The sequence below is a fragment of the Phasianus colchicus genome, chromosome 2, assembly GCF_987193195.1.
Source record: "Phasianus colchicus chromosome 2, bPhaCol1.hap1.1, whole genome shotgun sequence".
Lineage (NCBI taxonomy): Eukaryota > Metazoa > Chordata > Aves > Galliformes > Phasianidae > Phasianus > Phasianus colchicus.
In genome coordinates, this window is record NC_143437.1 from 94,820,830 (window position 1) to 94,843,492 (window position 22,663).

General features: G+C 39.6%; 1 protein-coding gene across 4 annotated transcripts in view; it reads left to right on the forward strand.

Moving 5' to 3' along the window:
* Positions 1 to 22,663, forward strand: part of RNF144A (ring finger protein 144A) — a 63,308-nt gene that overhangs the window by 1,543 nt on the left and 39,102 nt on the right. For 3 of the 4 annotated variants that reach the window (XR_004169365.2, XM_031611145.2, XM_031611146.2), the window contains exon 2: positions 13,821 to 13,910. The exons of the other annotated variant lie outside the window; for it this stretch is intronic. The gene's annotated coding sequence lies outside the window, so the exon portion shown is untranslated. The remainder of the gene's footprint in view (positions 1 to 13,820; positions 13,911 to 22,663) is intronic. 4 annotated transcript variants of the gene reach the window in all.

Sequence of the window (22,663 nt, forward strand, 5' to 3'; positions counted from 1 at the left end):
TGTGCAATTGGAATATTGCTTGTGACAGGGAGAAGCCATCTGTGCTTGAAATAAGAGTGCAGTGTTTCAATGTGATGCAACTCCTTTGATTGAGACATTCTTTGGGTAAAACCAAGGGTTAATTTTTGTTCTTTCCAAATGTTCTTTGTTCCTGTTCTAGGAACTGCTAGACCAAATCATGTGTTTATCATCTACAAGCTGTTATTGTAGAGTTTTGCCCTTGAAGTATAGCATTGTGAATTATCTTCAAACAGTGTTATCTTTGAATATCGTAAGTTATCTTCACTTACAATCTGGATTCTGCATAGCTCGGTATTTTAAGGCAATAGTTTGCAGAAAAAGATATCATAGTGAACTCTTTTTGTTTCTTTAATGTTTTGCTTTTTCCAGTGCTACATTCCGTGTTTTTGTCCCATTTTGTGTGTATTTTTTATTTTTTTTTCCTCCCAAATAACTTGTGACAACTTTTCTTTCAGTTAAGCCAAAGGACAAGGCTGCTATCCTAACCATGAGTTTTGGCTGTGGTGCCATACGGGGGGGTATGAATGGCCTTAGTGTATCTGCTGTATTTACAAAAGTGCTCTCATAGGCTGGCAAAGAGCTGTTGTTTGCCCTCCCAGTGCTGATGTAGGGAAAAACAACAGCTTGGATCATCCTGCAGTTTGGTCTGCATGTGTAGCCCCCTTTTCTCCCAGAAAATGGGTGTACAGGGAAATCAGAATGTGTTGCATTTCTTCTTGTTTCCTGTGGATATGGTATGGATAGGCAGCTGTGTCAATAGGCTGTGGCTTGACTGAAAGATTTGCTTTTAACTGGATGCCTTTTCTTTTATCTTGAGTTGCAAAAAAAGGAAAGGGAAAGCAATTAGACACCAACACACTGCTCAGCTGGGTTTGGTAATTCTGCTATGCCCAGCTTAGGCTGTGGTCAGCTGTTCTTTTTACAAGGCATTTATTTTCCTCTGCAGAAAGGAGCTCATAATGTTCGTATTTCACTGACCTTTTGAAGGAGATCAGGCAAAAAGATCATAATGATAATTTTTATTTTCTAGTTCTGATGGCTGAGGTAAGCTGTTGAAAACACACTTTATTCTCTGGCTGCATGTTGCAAAGCAGTGGGCATAACTTTCTATTTCATGATCTATATGCTTCAAATTGAATTGGAAATACAGATTTCCTACTTGTGAAGTTGTTGAACGCTGGAGCTGAGAGTGCTTGTACAAAGCTGATTTTCAAATACCTTGACTGCATGCTGGTGGTGATATTTACAGTGATGTCATGTAAGTGACCTTCCTCAAATTGCTGTAGGAGGGCAAAAAAAAAAAAAGAGGAACAGAGAAAGTGAAATAATGTTTGGTACTTGTTATTTACTTACTGTGAGAAATAAAACCTTCTTTAGATGGTTCTAATTTTGGCAAGACAATGGCATTTTCTTTCTATAGGATCGCTTCCTTCTTTTCATCCAGAGAATGGCACATGGGCAGTGGCTTGTTATATGGGAAGATCTGCCTGTGTTGTTTTCCAGATACCACTGTCCCAGTTTAATGAAGCTGCACCCTGCTCATACAAAGTGGAAGCAACTTAGGATGGAATAGGTGGGCTAACGCTTACATAATAAGGCCTTTGTGGTGGATGCCCTGTGTCTGGAGATGCTCAAAGTCAGGCTGGATGGGGCTCTGAGCACCTGATCGAGCTGTAGGTGCCCCTGTTCATTGCAGGGGAGTTGCACTAGATGACCTTTAAAGGTCCCTTCCGACTCAAACAATTCTATGGTTCTTTTTTTCCACCACGTAACATCCAAAGGATCATCTGAAATACTTAGGAGTGAAGATGGACCTCAAAGGCTATCTGAAAAATAAGATTCTGACTTTGTGTGCTCAGGCACAAATTCTTTTGCTGTGTACAAGTGCTCAGTTTTGCTTGCACTGATCAAAACTTTTCTTATGAGCAGCTAGTTTGCAAATCTTTGGAGTGTTTGTATTTACTTTGGGATTTCATTTGGAAATTTTACCAATCCAGTTTCCAGAGTACTGTAGTTATTTCCCATTATCATAAAAATCTACCATGAGCTCATGCTGTCTGTGAATCAATCACATCTTCAGCTCAATCTGCCTTTGTCTTAGCCCTGTAAATAGAATTAAATCCTACCTGGCAGCTGTTGGACATGTCAGCCTTTGTGGAGGACTCCTGAGTTTTTAGCTAGTGTGGAATATAAATAGGAACTATGGTTATATTGAAGCAACAGTCCATTATTGCCCTTCTGCAAGCTGTTGCATGATCAACTTCTTTTGCTTCCTATTTCTGCTGTTGCTATTTACCAGATAGACTGCTTCTTGTCTCATTGCTGGTGAAGATCAACACAGAAGCATGTGGTTTTCTTAATTTTTCAGGTACTAATCTCTTTTTTCTATAGGTTCACATATATGTGTTGCTGTTATGTATTACTTTATAGTAAGTATAAAATATTTTTACCCTGTAATTTCTCCAAGCAATATCTGTAAGGGGGCTGATCTGGTGGAACTGCTGATGGAGCTGAATGTTTGTCTCAGCCACAGTAGCTTTCCTGAAGCACTCTTTGCCCTGATTTCTGGTGCCTTTCTCTTTCTCAACACCTTGCTCTTGAAGTGCATCCTCTCCTAATTTGGATGTGCTGATCACCAAGCTGTGGTTCTGCTGACTGGGAGCAGTCCCTGCCCATTGCAGGCTGTTGGGATGTGCCAATTGTCAAGTCTCCCTCATAACTACTCTGCTGCATGTAGAGGGCAGAAAACTGAACCCTCCCTGAGCCAACCTACCTTTGAGCTTGTTTGTGTATATAGCTTCTAGGAAGCAATGAAACAAATGCAGTACTCTCTGAGCTTGGTTACGCTGCAATGAAGTTTGTTCATATCCGCATTGCTTAAGGCAGTTGTGTTTTTGTGGGCCGCCAACAATGTTTGTATTTCATGAAAGGAAAATACAGGTTATTTAAATTTGTCTTGTTCTTCTATTGCTGCCTAACAAAGGAGTTTTCCTTCATTTCTCTATGCCTGTGTTGAGGAAATCATGCATCCAGATGGAATTACAGCAGTGCCTTGCGATTTGGGTGGCCAGGCTTACATCTCTAGTGTGATCTTGTAACAGCAAGGGAAAATTCAAGGCTGAGCTATTTGCAGTCAGTGTGTATATTAGCCTGGCTTTCTAAGAAAATAGAGATTACGTGCAACTCCCTCTGTGAATGTCTGTCTTTCACTCTAGCTCTTAATAACTTCTAAACCTCTTGACTAATTCCAGTTGCATTTACAAGAGGGGTAGAAGCTTATCTCCAATAAACCCAGCAGTGGGCTGACAGCAGGCAGCCTGAGCAGATGGAGAGATCCTAGCAGAAGCAGTGGCTGCAGCCTGAACTCTTCCTACCACTTTGACACACGCATTCCTAGGAAACTGGATTTTGCTGGCTAAGTTGCTTACGAAACAGCTTACGTTGTGGTGTTGTTGTTTTTTTTTTTTTTTTTGACCTTATCTGAAATTAAACTACGACTTCCTTTATGAGTATTTTGAATAGAGAAAAAGAGCAAATGTTTAATTGTATTCATTAATCACAACTTCATAATACAGCTGAAAGTGCATGAGGAGAGAAAAATAAATGAAACCTCAAAACTTCTGTTTGTTGTATTGTTATAAAATACTTAATATATTGTGCTTTCATTATGTTAATTCTCTCTTGTTAAAATGGTTATTTCAACTTGCTTCCTCCATTTGCTAGCTTTGTCTTGCAACATCAATTCTTCAGAGACCCAGAAGCTTTAGGATTCTGATAGCTTTTTGTGTATAGTGGTCATTCCCTGAATGGAGCATGTTGTATGACAGGATATGAACTGAAACAGTTCCATTTTTATTTCTCCTCTGTGTCGGCTTTATGTAAACAGTCTACTTCTGCTGGTCCCTTTTGCTTACTGGTATGTATTAAACATACCTTTTGTCTTCTGTTTTCTTCTTTATTGTGGTTTGGTTAATGTTGTATCACCATTTTCCCTCATGTATAAAGTATTTCTTGTGTTTGGAACCTGAAGGAGAAAACATCTACACCCACTTTCTTCCACTAACTCTGTGTTACTTTTATCTTTGCCCACTGATTTTCTGGCCTTTGTGAGGTGAGGAAAAGGGCTGACCAGAAATATGAGTTGAGGAGATGTTTGATTTGTAAAGAGGCAATCCATGTTACATTTTTGGAAGAAAGTGTATGAGCAATTGCTAAATAATAATAATAAAAAAATACAACCCTCTCTTGTTAAAACTTTTTCATTTTAGCATTTCTTATTCTCTTTCAACTCTTTATAGTTGTTGACACCTTAGATCTTGAAGTTTGCAGGTGATGTTTCTCTCTACAGTGAATTAGAAGGTTATGTTTGTGTCAGTCATTGTGTGTGTGTAGCTTTCTAGCGAAGCTGTAGTGGGGAAACTGCGCTGTTTTATTCCCCGTGCCTGGGAGCAGAGGGCCAGCTCGAGCATGTTGTTTGTACTCACAGCATCCCAGAGCCTGGCCTCAACTGACCTTCGGGGCCTGACTTGCTGGCTGTGTAGGCCAAAGGGTTGCAGGGCTGTCCTGATGGATCCCAATGGATTGGGGTGACGCTGAGCAGCTTAGCCGTATGCCAGGTCACCAGCCTACGGGGATCCTGACCCCACTGCTGGGTCAGGGCCTTCATGCCCCTGGTAAGCTGCAAGCTGAGCAGAGCAGGCAGCTCTTCAGGCTAGTTACCAAGAGGTGAAGCCCACAAAGGAAGGTCCTTAAGCACAATATGACGGTGACCTTTGTGGTTATTGCGTGTGTTGACACCAGCCACTTCATGTGCTATCTCATCTGCAGCTCTAATGGTAAACAATCAGAGGCCCAGAAGGTCATGGCACTTCCTCTGCTTGTGCTCACCTGCAGGGTGCCAGTTTATCTCAGGGCTCTGAAATAGGCTGTTTTTCTTTATCTCCTGAGTGAAGTGACAATCTCTGGTCTTGGGAACTGTTCTGCTGAGCATGTTTGTGCTGTGTCTTGCTCCAAGCAGTGCTGCCGAGCCTGGCAGCTGTCCATGCTGTTGTTGGCTCCAGTGCAGCTGATTGGTCCTGCCCTGTGCTTTGGAGCTGTGTGACTCTGAGGGAGCCTGTCTGCACCATCCGATTTCATCCTTTGCTTTGCTGCAGTTTCTTATGCTGCAAAAGCCTCCAGAACGTGGCTTGCATCAAATGGCTGCCATCTCTGGGCATTTGATCTGGTGGCATTCAGGATGTCGTGTTTCATATTTACCTCCTTTCTTCTGCGATGTGATATCCTGTTGCAGCACCACTCTCAGACTTTGACTTTGTATGGATTTATGTCTGCAAATCCATTCTGTAATACTTCACCAGTGACTGTTACTTAGCAAACAAACAATTCTTGCTTGTTTTCCTGTCCCTTTTAGATCTGTGGATAGTTACAACATTAGTAGGCTGATAACCCACTTTTCTTTTACCTTTTGTTTCAAATTTACAGTTTGAAAAAAATCTAACTTCAGAGGGAGCAGCAATCTAGTTCTAGCTTCAGTTCACAATGGATATTTACCTTAAAATGAAGTTATGACAAATCCTTAGGCAACATCTAAATCCAAAGAGTGTGATAGTCTTTTTAGCAAACTGTCAGTTAGCACTAAATATTTTCACCAGTCATTTCACATTTCCATTAGCTCCTTAAACAGCTCAAGTTCACAGATCTGAACAAAATCTCATGTTTATGGCTGTATTCCCTACCTTTCAATTTAGGCTATTGCTTTGAAGCTTCATTGTTGTTAAAGATATAAGTGCTTCCAGGAGGTTGGCTGCTTGTTGTTAGGAAGATTTGTTTTCTGTTGTGTGAAAGGAGTTCAGGATGGATCACTGGAAGGGCAGCAGAGTCGCACAGGATTTCTGCTTCTGCCTCTCACCTTGGGATCTTTCCTCATACTGCTTCAATTATCACACTTTAAGACTGTCCTGTTCTTTTCATTGAAATAACTGGGTATTTTACGCTGTGATACCGACTCATTCTTATCTTGAGGTGTGAAAGAAGGGCAAAGATTGTGTTTTTTTTCTTCTTTTTGAATTGCAGCTTTTGTGGTGTCATAGGCAGAATGTTAACTAAAAATTTAACTTGGAAAGGGCCAGGATAAAATGAAAAGTGGACTATTATATCTGAATGTCCTATCAAAGGCACCTCAACTAACATGGAAATCCATTTCTCTTCTAACTATGAAAGGAACTTTCACATGAGGCTTCATTAGTATCTGTGATACAGAAATTATCCAGTCCTATTTTGTCAGAGCTCTTAGGAATCTTAGGAGTATCCAGAGTACGATATAAAAGACAGGAAGTTCTGGTTCTATCTCAAAATTTCTTTGTAGTAGTCAAAGTGACTTTCGGCAAGTAGGCCTGAAAGACCTGGCAGAAATCTGACAGGTTACAATAAGGTCTAGATCTTTCCTAGTTTAAAGATTTGTGATAAATGTGTTTTAGACTTTTTAAAATGTTTGTCAGTTGTGCTGAGAAGTTAGTAAAAGTTTGGGGGTATGGCCTTCAAAAGGAAAGCAATAAAGTAATTTTTTTTTTCCTTCTTTACTGAAAAACATTCTAAAGTTCTGGCAATTCAAAATGGCTCATTTGTTCAGTGGGCTGCACACCTCACTGTTGAGAAGAGAGGGGGAAAGCCAATATGTATGGAACAGCACTGTTGGGTTAGCATCTCTTTGATGATAAAGAGAACAGTTTAGGATATGCTGGTAACTTAATAAAAATAAAAGCAAGCGACTTGCCTCTAAACAGATATTTGGGGGTGGTGTTTGGGATGAACAGGAGGTATCTTTGCACTTGAACGTTGTTGGGAGGTTGCAAGAATTTTGTGTCTTGGTTTTGGCAAGTAGGTCTTACACAGTACGTGTGGGAAATCCTCTTTATAGATGTTCTACGCATGAGCCTAAATGTTTTGTTAGCCACGCTGAGGTGCCAAAGTCTCTGTCTAAATGTTCTAGTACTCGATGGGGGTGTATCAGAATTTCCTTGGAGAGTTCTCCCCAAACATTCATCATCATAGCCCTGATTGTTTCATTTCTATTTTGTGAGGATACAAAGAACTTGAGTGCTTGAAACGGTGAATGCTGTAATGTGACAGTAAGAAATAATTTAAAAAAACACATTCTTGCTTTATATCTTGACTGGGCTTTGTATTTTGATGCACATGTAAATGCTCAGGAAGGTTTCATGATAGCTATGTCTTCTATGGTTGCTTTATTGGGGATACTAAGTGACAAACGGGCTCTTCCTTTGATTAGAGGGCTTCTGCCATTTACAGTTAACATAGACCTACAGGGTTGGTAGCTCTGCGGCAATCAGGAAACACTTCTGATTTGCCTGAGAACTTTAAATCTAACATTCTCCAAAAACAAGAGTAACTTTTAATAACAGCAGTAATAACAACAAAGACTCTTCAATTTTATTTTCTTACTACTCATTCACTACATTAAAACAGTAAAATGAGGATAAATTTTTTAAAATTGAGATGTTTTGCATAAATTATTTCCAAAAAATACTTGCTGGTTTTTAATGTTGGCATTTCCTGTGGATATTAATGGTTAATTATAATGAAACTCTCAAAGAAAACAAGATGTGAGCTCCTCAAAAAAGAAAACAGTTAAATAGATTTTCATCTGAAGGCAGTATGTTTTGGCAGATGTAATCTATTCTGGGTATGTACCCACATATGCAAATCACATAAACACAAAGAGTGGCTTCAGGGCAGTCTGTCATAAAATGAACAAGAGTATTGGGCATCTGGTGGTACACATTAAAAGTTCATCGTCTCCAAGATGTGAAAGCTTATGTGTAACATAACTGAGTGAGCAGTACTGCATGACTGGGAGGACTGGAGTTATTTCGGAGACTTCTTGGAGGATTGTCTGGTGTTAGTGGTAGAGGCAGTCAGACTGAATGGGGCCTTTATTGCTGTGGTGTTATGAATTACAGTGCTGCATACCATGTTCTACATGAGTAATGGCACGCACAGAGATGGGTTGTGTGCTCTTTTACAGAGCTGTATTTTCCTTACTGACAGTTCTTGTTCAGATCATTGCCATCTCCTTTAACATTCTCTTCTATTCCCCGTGGTCTCCTGTGCTTGTATCCAGGTTAAGGGATTGGTGGTTTGGTTTTTTCATCTGTTGGTTTTTTAGATGGTAAACATGAAGCAGAAAATTAACGCTATATTCCTTATCTAACTCACTTTCCCACTGAAAGACCACAATCCTCTCAGCTAATATAGTGACTCTGGTGAGTATGCTGGTATAACACAAGATGTAGGGGAAGAGCAATACATCCTACAGCTTTAAGGAGAGTACCACCCACGAAATACTGAGACCTTAGGGAGTGTATGTTTCAAGGTAACACTGTGCTACCAGCTTTTCCTGCCTTCTGTTTAGCCCCTGTGTTGGCTTGGAGCACGCTGCCAGCCAGCAGCAACCAAACCACTCCAGTTCCATCACTCTGGCTGTAGGCTGAATGGTGTGCAGTTGTACCTGTTAACATCTAATGAACTATGGACAGTTTGTAGTCCAAAAGGAATTTGGACTTACCCCATGTATTTCTGCTTACCTAGTCAATCCCTGTGCGCCTGAGTTTCAAGAGGCGATTCAAATGCTTCTTGGCTGCAAAAATACAAATCCATGGCACTTAAAAATAAACATGCACTTGAGAACAAAACACTAGTCTTTTCCAGAAGAATACTTTCTGCATTTCAGAGTGTCAGAGATAAGCAGTGACTTCTCTGCTCCCTCTGTGACTGAATGTCAAAATGAGGTTAGGTTAAGTCTGTGCAGAATTGTAGGTCAGCTTGAAGCTGCCCTTAAACAGTAGCTTAATTTTTGTTTAGTGCTTTCAGTGAATAATAACTTCAAGGAGTTTTTGCAAATGGAGGAAGAAAAATACTGCCTAATATTCTCATATGTGACTGAAGGATAGCTAGAAATTTTCTAAAATTCAGCCTTTTATTACTCCACTTGGCACTTCTATGCAAATCATAGTCACAATATTTTAATATTTCTCCTTAAGAAACTAGACTAGCAAGCCATGTGGAAAAAGCAATTTTTTCCGCATTGTACAGAAATTGTTCAAAGTGGTGTGATATGCCTGCATCTGCCTTTTCAGAGGAATCTATACCTTATTTCTTCAGCTTCCCTCTAAATGCTCTTCAAATGCAGTCATTACAAAACCTCCTGCAGTAAAATAAATATGCAATGCTGATTTCATTATGTTAACAGTAGCTTTTGAATGTTTGCTCTTCACTGGAGGGAAAAATAAGTATAGGGAAGACATTTTCCACTCCAGCTTCTTAATGAGCAGGTGTGCAGGGGAGTCATCTTCTCACAAAGGCTTAATTGTGTATGGATTTCTGTTGCACTATTATAGTAAACCTGGTAGTTAAATCCAAGAGAAGACCACCTCTTGTTACAAATCTGAAATGATGAAGATTCTTTTGCAAGTGCATCCTGGAGTAAGTTGAGCGGTAATAGCTGTCAGCTTCTAAGTAGACCTTGTAATTAAATTGTCTGGCTTGCCATGTTAGAAATACATTTCCCAATTTTCAACACTCAGTATCTGATGCGCTGATGTGCGTGGATTTTATTAAAGCATCTTCTCTCACTATATTTTGAGCCCTTCTGGCTTCATGAAATCACTTGGCTTCCTTAGAGCTTCCCACGTGGGATCTGATAAGAAAGCATCTTACGGTCACAAATCAGCTAGGTGAATAACTGTTCAGCTGTGGTAGTCTGAACTGTGCTTGCCAAGAGAGAATGACATGGGTCATGTATCTGGTAAAACCAAAAGGAAGGACTAGAGCAGATGGGTGGCTGGTCCTAAATGTCCGTGGGGATTTCACCTCTTGACTTGAAGAACAGCAGAGTTAGCTGACACCAAAGAGCCCAGAGCTTTACCCAAAGACCTCTGCATTTTTCTTTTTGCTAAATAGTATGGTTCTATTCTGTTTAAGTATTTCAAGATGTAACCTCTTTAGCCAAGGGTAACAGGACTTGGGGTTGGTGTGGCATGTGAACATCATGCACAGCAGAATTTCCCTTTGCTCAAGGTACTGTGTTCCTGGTTCTTCCACTGCTCCAGGGAGTGATTGATGCCGAGGGAATCTCACCATCATCCTTTTGATTCTTGCCTTTCTCTGTGGTGGTGACAGCGTAGGACTGCACAAATGCCATCTCCTGACAGTGTTGAAGGATGCCAGTGAGGGTTTTACATTTTTGCATAATCACACGTTGTCCCTACAGTAAGCAAAAGTGAGAATCTGAAGCTGAAATTGTGCACATAAACTGTCAAATTTCATCCTTTTTTCCTCCCTGTCCTGAAGCGTTTGTCCTTGGACCCTGTGGCTGCTGGGCCATGAGATGCATCATCAGCTCTGACAGAATGGAGCTGAGGGAGATGAGTTTCACGGCCGTTCGTGCCTCCTGGCTACTCCTGGCTGACACAAAAGCAGATGAACTGTGGGCTGTCACATAAATACAGAGCAGATCCCATAGCCTTTCTTTCCTCATCTGTCACTGGTTCTGTGTTGATCCTGATGCAGGTTTCCTAATTCTGCCTGTCAGTTTGTGGCTTTGTACAATGGAGCTTACTTGTTAGGAGAGGCATTACAGCATGTCAGCAAAAACACGCCGGGTGAATGGAGCAGCAGAAATATTAACAAGTGGATGTCTGTGGGAAATAAACTAGCAATGAAAATGCTTCAGAAGGACTGGGCATCAACCAGACACCATCTCTATTTTTATTTTTATTTTTTTGGAAAAGCCAATTACGCTGATTACCACTCTGTCTTTCTCAGATTTTATAGATAACTAAGCAGTCACAACAATGACTTATTTTTAATGAGGGAAACCAAATATAAGCATGCAGGAATTTTCTGGGCATCTGTAGCAAGGGAGGCAGCATCCTGGAAAGCAGGAACTCTGCAAACATACTGCATATAGAACTTCATTTAGCTTACCAGTGCATAGCTCATAGCTGGAAGGATTGGGGAGGGACAAGGATTAAATTATCCTTGGCTGGGATTTGTAAGAGAGAGATTCTCCTTGCAAAGCATTAATGACAGTTTAATATGTAAATTCTGCATCTGGTTTTAGTTTTCCCATCTTTGAAAGGTCTTTTGAAAACTTGTAGGAGGTATCAAAAAAAAGAGTCACAAGAATTATTGGTGCTGAAACAATTCCTGGTAGTGATTTAGTGTGGAAAGGATGAGTTATGAGCAGCTTTTATTTTTTTTTACTTGCCAGTGTTTTTGTTTTATTGCGTCCTTGTTCAGGTAATTTTAGGGCAGACCTACAGTCATCCAAAGACAAATGTCTAAAACATGTCAGATAGGTGGCTGTGTCATGTCTACCTCTGTGTGATGTATTGTCCTCCATTGCCAGCAGAGCAACGTCATGGGCAGGTCAGAAGCAGGATGCTGGCTCTTGAAACACTGGGGAAAAATAATCAAGAGAAAACAGTGAGAAGATGATTGAAATTACAAGGAGATTTATTGTTTCTGACATAACACATTTTTGTCATTTAATTCACAAGGGCACGGTGTCACACAGAGAAGATGATAATTCCTTAGGTCCTTTCAGAATGCTTATCACATTTCTTGGTTGAAACCTGTGAAGAGGTGGAAGATCTTGAGTACCTGAGTAAGCAATTTCTTCATCTGATGAGGAAAAACTGCATTTTGAGTGGATTATGCACGTTCTTTCTGCATGATTTAGATGGGCAAGTTCACGTTGCCTCTAATGATTAACCTCCAGGCTGGGTGACTGGCAGGATGCTGGCTAATGAAGGGAGAGCCTTGTGTGGGAGGGGATATAAGAATTTTGTCTCTCTGCAGAGCTTAACCTAGTAGCTGAGTGTTTTTAAGAAAATGCTGGAGAGAAGGACTGAAATTTCTACTTTGGCTAAGAAAGGAAAGGCCTGAAATAGGAGGTAAATCCCTAAGGTTCCACTGAATTTTGGGAGCTGGGAGAGACAGTGTGAGAGCAAACACTGACAAAAAGGGAATTGTTTCCTTAGGTTTCTCCAGACTTTGAAAGACAGAAAAAGGAGGAAGCTTCTGGAAGGCGATTTCCTTTGTTTTTCTCCTCTCTACCCCCCCCAGTGTCCGTTCCCATTTAGACAGATGTGCAACTACAGTCACTGACTAAAGCTAAGTCCCTTCACATGCAAAGCTTACTGGATGTAGTTCAAGTCAGTAAATTTCTTTCTCCACCACTGGAGAAAGAAGTAAATCTCTTGAGGTGTCCAGATAAAGGCAGACCATGTGCTTGGACAGTGTTTGTAGCCTGTCTAGCTTTCAGACTAGCTGGGACTTAAGTGATCTCTAGAATTCAGACCAACCAGCTAATACATGCAATGCTCCCTCTGACCTTCAGCTCAAGGAAGCTACTTTTTTTTTTTTATTAGCAGATGTACCATAATGAAAATAGATTTTGATTGTCATTTCTTCCTTAACACATCAAGAGAATGTGGGAAGAGGGCAATAATGATAGTTGGTCCTATTTCCTAATTTTCAAGCAGAATTTGAGGCAAAGAAGCAAGTAGGAGGAAAAAGTTAAAAAGTGAGGAGAATGTGCAAGAAGGGAAGAAGGAACCTCCTTTTGGTGACAACAGTTGGATGAACAGCATGTTGGATAGCTCTAAGATGTTGTAGTGCATGTGCATACATGCCTGTGGATTAAAGCTTGCGCAAACAAAGGTTTCCTGAGCTGTCTGGTCAATCTTTTAGCTACTGATGTTTGTTGTTCTTCGTTCTTTTATTCTTTTTTTTTTTTTTTTTTTTTTAGTATGAAAGATAGCTTTTTTTTCCTGTATCACATCTCTCTAAGTGGAAATCAGTGTGAAAGCTGAGAACACTGCAGGAATTAAATGCTCATTTTCAAAACTTCCAAAGGTTAAACTACGTCTTGAAATGTACAGCTGTTTTAAAATGTTACTTTAATAAAGCTCATGATTAAGAAATTAAGGAAGACCAGAATCTTATTTGTGTGGCAATAAGCTAATTCCAAAACCGCTTTAAAGAAAATGAACAAAGTAATAAAAGATTGCTTTCATGTTTAAAATCTACTTACTCCATTTGAGGATGTAGTTTTTCTGAGTATTCACTGAAAAGGAGCTGAGGCAATGGTTTCTTTCTCAGAAATAACACTTGGATAGATCAGAAAATGGGAAATGGCTTGGAATGAAAGCAGCACTCCTGCCAGCTTCTGTATTCTGAATTCCTCCTCTTCCCTGGCATTTTATCATATTTATTAAAATGCTCTGCCTACAGACTAGCTTTGCTCGAAGTGGTGGGCTTTGCATGTGATTTTGTATGTATGTTGTCCTGGTACAGTTTCAGGGAATGCTTTGTTAAGAGTGTGGAAAGCTGCCTTAATTCAGTGTAGTTCTTGCACACGAGAAGTCCCTGAATCTATTGCTGTATGCGGTCTGTTATCCTTCAGAGTATACTTTTGTGAAGCTCTGACCATGAGGACTGCATCTATGTGAGACGTTATAACATATATTTTTTCCTCTTCAGGTGTAAAAATACATTGCATTAAAAAAATCTTCATCGTGTCACTTTAAGAAGACTTATCCCATCCCACATGCTCTTTGAGCCAAAAAAGAGTCGAGAGGTGAATTTTTGCCTTCACTAAGACCTCCTGTGCCTCCACACTCTTTTCAAAGCTCATTGATGGAACAGAGCGGTGAGTTCCGGTTTTATACAGTCAATCTAAATAAAGTCTGACCCTTATTTTTGTTTTTTTTTAGGATTGTCTACCTCTGCATCGAGCCAAATTCCTAGACTGGTTGGTGCTGTCTCATGGGATCCCTGTGACTGACAAAGGAGAGCTTGTTGTGGTAGGCACTTGCATTGACTGTCTTGGCAGCACTTATCCTGGGCAAACGCAGATGCAGTTTCCAATGCAGCCACTCTTTCATAGGACTCTTATGCCAACAGGAGCTGGAAAGAAAGCCCGTGAGAGAAGGGCTTTATGGAGGCTCTGGAATTGTTGCTGTGTTGTCCCATAAAAATCAAAACCACATAGCTTGAACTGCTACAGAGGAGGGAATTTGTTAAAGTTTGTTTTTAATTATGGAGCTCTACGATGAAAAAACCTGGTTTATTTACCAATTAAATGTAGAAAAAAAGCAAAAATGTGCATTCCAGTTAACTTCCTAGAAAAGTGCAGGGCACAGAGACTTGTTTTGGTCCAGTTCTGTAACTGTCTTCAAAGCACAGTCTTCTTGTACTGCCTTAAATAGGCTGATTAGGTTTTTGTTTTCATCGAACTGTACATGAGAGCCCGCTTTGCTTTCATATACATTCCTTGATTTGGTAGCTTGGTGTTGCACAATACTATGCTTTCAGTTTTAACCAGTAGTAATAATCCAAATAAGGAAATATGGTAACAAAAGTGATTTCTTTCTTGGGTTGGCTATAGATCTATCTGTACTCATGTCATAGCAAACAGTTCATGTATTTGATAAATGCATTTCCAACAAAGAAGAAAAATGTAGCACACATGCTAAATCTCCTTGCATTCTAGAAGGCAGTAAAAATTCACTTTAAATAATGAAAATGTCTCCATTTTTATTCTGCTTGTGGTTTAGAAAAGATCGTGTAAATGTCGCTAGCATTGGAACTGCTGCATTATGTTTACCCTCATATGTTGCCATATGTGGAAATTAATATAAATTTCAGATTTTTCATTTGCCTGAGCTTGTAATTAGATATTCAAAGTTTAGCATTTTCCTGAGCAATGCCACTTTTGCTTACATACATCTTTTGGAAATAATATTGTAAACTCATATATGTACAGACTAGCAGATTTTTTTTCTCCTTTTCTTTCAAACTGATGTTCTTGGCTTAGCACTCAAACTGCAACAATGTTCTTGCGTGACTTTTTCTGAACACAGAAAGAATCTAGTGTGAAAAAAGCATAACTATTTCCTCATTGGCTTGAGTTTATGTATTGAGTTTTTATACAAAAAGCTGCATGTTTAACTTGAGCAACGTGTCTTAGTGTGAAGAAGTACTGCTTAACTGTAAAGTTTATTGAAATATTTTTCACATAGCATTTTCTTTCCCGCTCACTCTTTTTGTACCAACTGAAAAAAAAATATTTTGTCATACTCTTTTTTTTTTTACCAGCAGAAAAACAAAAAGGCAAAGAAATCGATAAAATTTATTTTAAACCAGAATGTCTCAGCATTTTCAGTATCCCTTCCTTAAAAAAAATGAAATTAAACAACTCTTCATTGCTTATTATTATTATTTTATGCAGTTGATTTAAAACTTTAATATGAAGAACTAGAAATGATTTCTTGTGTCCCTTGCAGTTTGGACTGTAGATTGTGTAACTTCTCTTTTCATAAACTTTCATCTCACAAATAATCATTATTTCTGCTCACCCTACTTCTTTTGGGAAGATGTAGTAGAAACTTTTGCTGCCTGTCTATTACTCTAGAACAACTCTTCAAGTTTCTATAATAAATATATAATGACAAGTTCATGCCTGTTTGCCCTGGCAGTCAATGACATCTCTCTAGCTTAGATAACTCATTTCATACTTTGTGATGTATGTTACCCTGTGTCATCTGAATGCAGTGAGTGACTATATCTCCTCCTGATCCCCCATGTGTCAAACAAATAAGCCAAGCTTCCCCAGGTTCCTTTGCCGTGATCAACTCTCCATCCTTCTCCTAGGAGAGTCCTATCTGTTCATGCATGGTAGTCACCAAATGTGAAGCAACTCTAGACTCTATCAGTCTCTTCTGGTCTTCTGTGATGAGTCTGAACAGCTCAGCCTCACTGTGCTCTTCCATAGCTGAAATGTGACTTGATTTTGAATACTTCTGCATCCTGCACACTCTGCAATGACTCTAAAGGATTACTGGAATGATGCATATTCTGGCAGAAGTCTGTACTGGAAAATATTTGTGGCATACGGATGATCATGAGGTATTTGTGTGACGAACAAGAACATACCATACATAATTCAGGCTGTTAATACAAAGCAGAAGAGTGCTACACTGTGTTATCTTTGTCTAGCAGGCAAAAGCCTGCTGTTTCCTTTGTATGACAGTGAATATATTGACAGAACTTGCTGAGCTGCAATAAGTATTGATTTTTCTTCTCTAAGTATCCTGAGGAAAAGCTTGTGCATCTCTTCTTCTGAGGTGCTTTCATAGATGTATCTCTGTAGCTTACTCCTGCTCATTAGCTGAGAGAGAAGGAACTAATGGTGAAAACCAGAGTTTGCCAGAAAAAGGCAAACTTATCTAATGATCTAGCACTGGTTTGAGATTGTGGAGATTTCTTTTGAAGTTGTTTGTCGTCTTGTTAATAACCTTTATATAATTCTAATGTTCCATTTTGTTGTGAAAGGAAGCAATCACTGTGTTTTGGCTTTGGATCAGATGTCATAGCAAAGTTAATGTATTCTAATTTGCTGTCTGTAAGCCCGGTGGCAGCTGAGATCCCTGTAACTGAGTTGGTGTGCTATGGTTCAGGGATGAGTGTGCAGTGTGGATGATCCAGCTCCAGTGACACATACATCATTTGCATTATTATTATTATTCTGTTACATTTTGTAGCCAAGCTGTGCCTTTGGCTGCTGCTGAGTTCAGCTTGGAAATGTTGAGAGGTGACATGAAAGTTAGTGAAGATGTGAATATAAACTGCTTACAGGAGTTGGGTTTGTTTTTTTTTTTCAGCCTGTGACAGGAAGAAAGAACTGTGCTGCAGAGGTGACAAACACACTTTGTGGCAACAGCCACTAAGTAGGTTTTGTTTAATTATAGTTCCTGAAAGAAGATGTGAAAGTAAAACCATTGACCTCAGTCCAAAGGAAATCTCCTCTCTGATAGCAAATAAAGGTTTGGAAGTGGTGAAAGTGGACAATGACTTTTCTTTTTTCTTTTTGGAAAGTAAAATTTTAGAAAGTATCTTATGTCAGCTCATTTTAGAGCCGTCTGTGTTCCTTGTTTGCTCTGTTGTTTATATGGCACTGGTGTGGTTTGTGAAAAGTGACAAAGAATGGTCCTAACCAGGCCAGGAATTCTCAGTCTCAAAAATAAAATAAATTCTTAGTTCTTAGTGTGTTGCAATTATTCCAGACAAGCTTAGCATTTGATTGAAATCATCAGTGGTAGGTTACATCTCTAGGCTTTTATTTCAAATACTAGAAGTCTTTTCCCCTCTCTTTTGTTGTAGTGCTCTTTTGAGAACTTAGTCTTGATTTATAGAAGGTGCAATTGAATAAGCTGTTTTGGTGGTAGTACCATATGCTGAGAACTAAATGGGAGGGTTTTTTTCTCCCCTTTTGTGTTTTGTAGAACTGAAATCTGGCTGCAAACGTTTGCTTTTTGAACAGATGTTGTGTATATGTGAAATGAGCTCTCTGAATAGATTGTTCCAGGCTATGTGAAACTGGCTGCTTTTCTGTTAAGAATGGATTTGAAGAGTTGGTGGACTTGGGCATAGCCCAGCTTTTTCCTCTGTGCAGTGAGTGAGAAGTGAGTAGAGGTTGCAGACCACTGCAGACACAAAATATGGAAATGCAGTAAGATTCCAATACTTAAATGTGCTGGAATGTACTGGCAATGTGCAAAGTGGACAAATAGGCATAAGTTAAGGCATTTGTCTGCTGTTGTGTATTTTGACCTTCAAAGAGAAGTGTTAAGCAATCACTGCAGACCAGTCCTTTATAGAAGTTGACTGTTTCATGCAAAACGTCTTGTTGCTGCATGTCAAACTCAGTTCCTGAGCTTTCCCCCCAAAAAACTTGCACTTTTTTTCTCCTCTTGAATGAGATTCACTGCAGATGTGCTTGAGAAACTTTCTTGTACCTTCCTAGGTTCAGGGATTGCTCTGGATCCTCTAGTTTTATGTTAACAGTTTTTTATTCTCCTGTATTTTTCCAGTGTCCTTCCAAGTGAAATCAGTACAAAAGCTCTCTCCATGTTAATTGTTATATTGGTGTTAATCTTGCTATCCAGGATGGGATGAAGATTCATTTTGAGCTCTTCCTTCTTCTGTCTTCAGCTCTGGTTTGCTTTTTGCATGTCTCCATCCAGTTTTACTTTCCTGTAAAATTATTGAGTTGAAACAGTTGTACAGGATAAGAATTGCCGGTGAGAACAAAGCTGCTGAAGAACTCTGCATCTCAGGGAAAGGATGTGAGTTTCATACTGTCTTTTCCTTCACTATTAAGGTAGAAGGCTGATTTACAACTTGTCTAATAACTTTCCTGTTATTCAGTAGCTCTTCTCATTTTTGTCATAATTTTGAAGTGCTGCTACCATAAAGACTGGAGCTCAGAGCTGAGGAAGAGGCAGGTTGGTGGCTGAGTCTGTTGCAGAAGCAAGCTGAGTGGTGCAAGAGCAGAAGCTGTCTCATGGGCTGTGGAACAAACTTCTCCAGGAACTTGGAGCCCTCTCAAACCTCACCACTTGCTGTTCCAAGCACAACACCCACTTTTCAACCACGCTTTCTTGAACCAAACACAAAGTCAGTCTCTCCAGAATAAAAACATTTAATTTTGAGAGTTAGTGGAGGATACAGGAGAGAGTACAAACTGTCTGTGACGCAGGATAATTATATTCCTTTATGCACTACATACCACTTTGCCTGCTTTTTCCATCTGTCAACCACAGCTGGTGTCCCAGTATCCCAGGCCTCCTGGTTACTTCAGGTTGCAAGGTATTAGAGCAGTCTTCATCAACCAAGATCAGGTAACTTCTATTCATAGGTTTGAATCATGTCTAGTTGGCCACTCAATGTCAAAGTGCTGTGACCAGTGTGTGGGGGAAGAATTCTCTTCTCTATAGCTTGCATTCTAGCTCTTATGCCATTGCTTTATGTTCATAATCTTTTTTTATGCATTGTGATTTTTTTTTTAAAGACCTACACTCCTGTTTTTATCATACACTTTATAAATGGCTAGTTATTTTCATTCATCTGGTAACTGCCATTTAGAAGACACGTGGTCAGCTTATGATTTAAACGTCTTAGTATCTTGTATTTGGATGGCTCTTCCTGGTCTGTGTGCCTTCTAATCAATACTGTCTTCTGTAGGCCTTTGCTACCAGTGCTTGGGTTTTCTGTTGTTATTTTAAAGCACAGATTAGACTACAAATGTGCCTGGGATTAATCAGTTACTGACCTAGTTGCTTTGTCATGTATTCACATTAACAGTGTGTTTGAGAACATGACTTCACTTACCAGACTTCAGATGTTTAAAGCTTATGTAGCATTGCCTTGGCTTATGGTTGTTGTAGTAATAGCTACCTATTCTTCTTTCATAGTAGTGTTTGGTATGGATGAAAGAATCACTGGATTTCCATCTTCTCTTGCATTGCAGTGTCTTCCTACGACAGTCTGCCCCTGTCTAAATGAATTGTGAAGGCCTCCAAGCACCTTTCTTTCAGTTGCTCTTGTTTGTGCTCACTGCTGTAAGACGTGCTGTCCTTACTTTCCCCCCTACTTAGAGAAAGGCTTGTTCTGCTTCTTTTGGAGAAACAGCAGCCCTCTGCTCTGTTTCTCTCTCCTATATACTTTTAAAGTACCACTACTCTGCTATTGAATGTTTAATCGGTTTCCTGCTGGAAAGAAACAAAAGGGCGGTGTACTCCAATTGATTGAGGCAAACTACTGTATTAGTTGTCAGTGAAGGTTAACCAGGGAAATAGAAAATAAAGACGGTATAGATCTGGTGTGATGGTTATTCATTAGTGGGGGTTCTTTTCATTAGTCTTAAAATAGAAATTCAAGACATTTCAGTGTTCTGTTCCCTCCCTGTAGAAGTTTTTTTTTTCCTTCCTGTCTAGTTTTAATATTGACCAACTACTTAATCCTAAAAGCATGTAGAGCTTTTAACTCCTAGTCAAGCACTTATTGTCCTCTACAGGGGCGACAGTGATGTGTGTGGGGGAGGGGAAATCTAGGGCCTGTGACAAAGCTTACTCATACAATAGGCTATCTTTAGGAACATTAATAGCCATATTTAAATGAAATTTCTATTACTGGTCTCCTAGATTGCTAGGTACAATAAAGTCAACCAAGAGAGAGCAGTCAGATTGAATTTGCTACTAGGAGTATCTAAAAACAAACCACAAAAGCTAATTTTAAACAGTGGGTTGCCACTCATGTTGTTTGGTTTAGAACCTCTGGAGCAATTCCTCTCCGTTTCTATTTTAAAATCGGTATGTCAGACCAATGTAGCTGCTCTTTCGCCATCTCCTTAACATAAAACACCATTAAAGTAAAATAGGAAAAAGAATAGGAAAAGAACTTACAAAAAACATTCATTTTTTAGTACAGTGGTTTTTCTTTAAATAGGACATTATGTCTTGAGCTGGGTGGGTGGCATATGTCTGTGCAAGTGCCATGTAACTTGGCTTGGACTATGGTAAACGACCTCATCTGTGATCTTCCCAGAAGCTGTAAAAAAAAAAAAAAAAAAAGCAGGCTTCTGTGGGTTTTTTCTTGTTTGGTTTGGGAAAGCATGAGTTGAGCATTTTAGATAGTAGGATTCTTTCCAATTTCAACACGTGGCATCTGGAAAGTGTAGAATATCTTTAACTACCATTTTTTAATTTGGCCTTCTTAGTAATAATTTTTCTTTCCACTGAAATTTTATTTTACTAAGATTTTTTCTTTATTTTTAGCATTTAGGTATTAAATAGTTGAGATTATCACTTTTTTTAGTGCTGCATACAAAAGGAAAGATGCTAGAGCAGTCAGAACTGCTCAAATTCTGCTTCAGACATGTTTTCACAGAATCACAGAATGACCAGGGTTGGAAGGGACCTCAAGGATCACAAGGCTCCAACCTGCAGGCCTACCAACCTCATTTAATGCTAGACCAGGCTGCCCAGGGCCCCATCCAACCTGGCCTTGAACACCTCCAGGGATGGGGCATCCACAACCTCTCTGGGCAGCCTGTTCCAGCACCTCACCACTCTCTGTAAAGAACTTCCCCCTGACATCCAACCTAAATCTCCCCTCCCTCAACTTAAAACCATTTCCCCTCATCCTGCAGTTATCTACCCTTTCAAAGAGTTGACTCCCCTCCCCTCTGTAGGCTCCCTAGAGAAAATGGTTGAACACAATATTCGGAAATTCATCCATCTGTTTTTTGAAGCAGTAAATAGAGTATTGAGGATATTTATTAGTTGAGCTTTATAACTTTATTACTATGATTTTAGCTTCTGAAACCTGTGATCCACTACAATACTCACCGTACAGAGTAACTATCTGACTATGTGTAGAGCTTTTAAACCAGATTTTTTCAGACAGAATGTATGTTCAGGGTATGAGACTTGAGGTGAGTGTTTCATGAAGAGAGGGGAATGCCTCTTAGGAGCTCTTTCATGGATATTGTTTCCATGTGACAAACTCATGTGACCTTTCTGATCATTAGTTGATTGCTTTGATGTATAAGAGGAGCTCATTTTATAAAATAGCTTAGGGAATATATTTTTATGGATATCAATGCTTTAAATATAAATACTGTTTCTTCATTTTGTTTTTTTCTTTAGGAAGTAAAATGAAAATGCTGTTAATACTAAGTTTCTTTAAAAATCATCAAAACTCATAAGAAAGCTATTCATTGGACTGGGTGTTTTTAAAGCTTTTCTTTATAAGTCCTTAGAATGATGAGCACAAATGTAAGCTGCCCTAGAAATGTTTTTCTCTCCTTGCCAGAATAAATCTTGTCAAATTTCCCGTTTTATGCAGCATGCCAGATCTCTCTGCTGAGAATAAATACATTTTCTGTCTCTGTGCTCTGCGTGCACTCAACAACTAAGCAAACAAGCACTGTAGCCTATGAGAAAGTGTTAGTGAGGATAGCATTTTGGTACTCTTCCTGCACAGTTGCAGAATCATAGGGGTTGGAAGGCATCTCTGGAGATAGAGTCCAACTCTCTGCTAAAGCAGGTTCCCTACAGTGGGTGGGTCACACAGGAAAGCATTCAGATGAGGAGAGTCTACAACCTCTCTGGACAGCCCATGCCAGTGCTCTGTCACACTCAAATAAGTTCTTTCTCACATTCAGATGGAACTTCCTGAGTTCCAGTTTGTGCCCATTGTCCTTGTCCTGTCGATGGGCACCACCAAAAATAGCCTGGCCCCATCCGCTTGACTCCTGCACATTAGATATTAATAAGCATTGATAAGATTCCCCCTTCAGTCTTTTCATCTCCAGGCTGAACAGTCCCTAGTCTCTCAGCCTTTCCTTATATCAGAGATACTCCGAGGCCGAGTCATCTTTGTGGCCCTCTGCTGGACTTTTTCCAGTTCACTATCTTTCCAGAGCTGAGGAAACCAGAGGAATCATAGATGAAGCAGAATGCATGTGCCACGCTCAGAGCCACAGTCCAGCGCTGCTTTTATACAGCATGTGATAACATTTAACATGTCTGCACTGAGCATGACAGAATGATTTAGGTTGGAAGTACCTTCTACAATGTGTATGTTAATTGGGGGAGAGGTCTAATATATTCTGGTGTCTTGCACAATATTAAAGGTTAAGAAAGCAAAGTCCTATCCCTTTTTTAACGTCCTTACTAAATTAACTAGCTGGCAGTGAGAGCCATTTACAAAT